At 44.9% G+C, this 2,536-nt stretch overlaps 1 pseudogene; it reads left to right on the top strand.

Moving 5' to 3' along the window:
• Positions 1–335: 335 nt before the first annotated feature.
• On the top strand, positions 336–727 carry LOC102914191 (NADH dehydrogenase [ubiquinone] 1 beta subcomplex subunit 4 pseudogene; annotated as a pseudogene).
• Positions 728–2,536: the final 1,809 nt, after the last annotated feature.

Genomic DNA, 2,536 nt, shown 5'->3' with positions numbered 1-2,536 from the left:
AAACCATGGTTAGTAAGTTCCTTAATCATGGGAACCTGGGAGAGATCACTTCTGCTGTCACTCACCTTTGCCTGCATGTGCAAATCTGTCAGAACACATGGGCATGCATGTATTACATATGTACACATGCCTAAACAACACATCTACACGGATTATTATGTGGATACTTAGGAATAATATATATCAGTACACGATATATAAATATATATTATGTATATACATGCATGGGTGTACAAGTATCCTCTGCACTTTAAGTTAGATTCTTGGCTCTAGCAACAGGTAACGGAAGGATTTAATAAGGGGCTTAAAGGTACAAATGTGTGCTGGGAGCCAAGATGTCAGGTTCCAAGTATAAGCCTGAGCCCCTGGCCACTCTCCCCAGAACCCTTGACCCAGCAGAGTATGATGTGGTATCTCCGGAGACCCGAGAGGCACAGGTCGAGCACTTGAGCATAAGGGCCCGGCTTAAACAAGAGTATCTGCTTCAGTACAACAACCCCAAACGCCAAACACACATTGAAGATCCTGCCTTGATTCATTGGACTTAGGCAAGATCAGCAAATACTTATCCTAATTTCAGAGCCACTCCCGAGAACTCACTTTTAAGAGCTGTGTTGGCATTTGTGCCCCTCATCTTCTGATATTGTGTTTTCAAAACAGACAGGGACAGAAAGGGAAGACTTACCCAGGAAAGAAAATAGACTGAACATTTGACCTCTCCTATTAAGTTCAGCAAGGAAGTCTTGTTGCTTGGCTCCCTTGGGGGAGGAGGTGAGAAGGCACCATGTCAATAACACAGACACTGGGAGTCTGTTGGAGGCAAATAACGAACTCATTTATTCCATAACAAGGAAGGCCTTATACACCCTCCTCCCAGCACCCAGTCTGTGTGGTTGTCCCTCATTGGCTGGGTATGATCAGGAACTCTGACATTGACTGTAGCTAGGTCCTCATGCAGACTCCAGGTTGGCTCATAAGGAAGTACGTTATGTGCATGCCTTGGCAACTGGTCTGAGCCAATTTCCTCGACCCTATGGGCCTGTCCTACTACAAAGACTCTTATTTATTTCTTGCATAAGTAAATCTTCTATTAATCACTGAAAAAAATGAAAAGAAAGGGGCTTAAGCCCTGCCCCCACCCACTCCAGGACTCACTTTCCTAATTCATAAAGCAGAAAGAGGTACAATGCCTAGCTTGTCACGCTGTTGCAAGGATCAAATTAAAGTACTGGTCTGACGTGGTAATGCACACCTTTAATTCCAGTACACCAGAAAGCAGAGGCAGGGGGATGTCTGTGAGTCTGAGCTTGAGCTTGGTCTACAAAGTGAGTTCTAAGACAGCCAGGGCCACATAGTGAGATCCTGTCTCAGGAAAAAAAAAAAAAAGGAAAGAAAGAAAACAAAAGAAAGAGTAGGCTTTCTTTAGGTCAGAAGTCCCCCAAGTGGTCAGAGAATTGGACAAGCTGTCAGTATTTCCTGAAGCCCCAGACTATGTTCTCCTATCTGAAACAGCTGAAGGAAACGTGGCAGAAAGGAATGGCTGTGGGCTGGCTGCATGAGTCCAACTCTCTCCTTCTGACATCCATTCAGTGGGATATTCACCTTGTTGAATGTCTACTGTGATTCAGGCCACATCTTTGATGCCACATAAACAGAAGACAATTTTTTGGTGTGTGTGTATGTGTGTGTGTGCGCATGCGCGTGCGCGCATGTATGTGTGTGTGTTTCTGAGACAGGGTCTCCCAGTGTAACCCTGTCTGACTTGGAACCCACATACAGACCAGGTTGGCCTTCTGCCTCCTGAGTGCTGTGGGGTTATAAGTGTATACCACCATACCCAGCTTAAAGAAGAATCTTTTTTGAAACCAGGTTGGCTTCAAACTCACAGAGATCCCTGCATCTGCCTTCCAAGAGCTGGGATTAGAGCCATACGCCACTACCTCCCCAGCTTAAAAAAGAATCTTTAAAGAAAACTTATACACAGTAAAGTGGGTTTTTTCCTTCCTGTATACAATCCTATGTACTTAGACACACACACAGATAAACTCCCACCAGGATATAGAACAGCTATCAGACTTTTAAGATTTATTTGTTATGTATACAGTGCTCTGTCTGCATGTATTTCTGTATGCCAGAAGAGGGCACCTGATCTCATTATAGATGGTTGTGAGCCACCATGTGAGTGCTAGGAATTTAATTTAGAACCTCTGGAAGAACAGCTAGTGCTCTTAACCTCTGAGCTATCTCTCCAGCTCACCATTGGACTTCTAGTTAGATACTGTGGTAGTTTGAATGTAATCAGCCCCCATAAGCTCACAGGGAGTGGCAGTATTAGGAGGTGTGGTCTTGTTGAAGGAAGTGTGTCACTGTGAAGGTGGGCTTTGAGGGTTTGTATGCTCAAGCCACACCCAGTGAGGCTGAGATCACTTTCTGTTGCCCTCTGATCAAGATGTAGCCAGTGCCATGTCTGCCTGCACACTTCCATGCTCCCAGACATGATGAGAATGGATTGAACCTCTGAACTGTAAGCCGCCCT

Source organism: Peromyscus maniculatus, chromosome 1, assembly GCF_049852395.1.
Source record: "Peromyscus maniculatus bairdii isolate BWxNUB_F1_BW_parent chromosome 1, HU_Pman_BW_mat_3.1, whole genome shotgun sequence".
In the NCBI taxonomy this organism is placed as follows: Eukaryota; Metazoa; Chordata; class Mammalia; order Rodentia; family Cricetidae; genus Peromyscus; species Peromyscus maniculatus.
The sequence above is the reverse complement of the archived record's forward strand: the minus strand, read 5'-3'. Positions and strand labels throughout refer to the sequence as shown.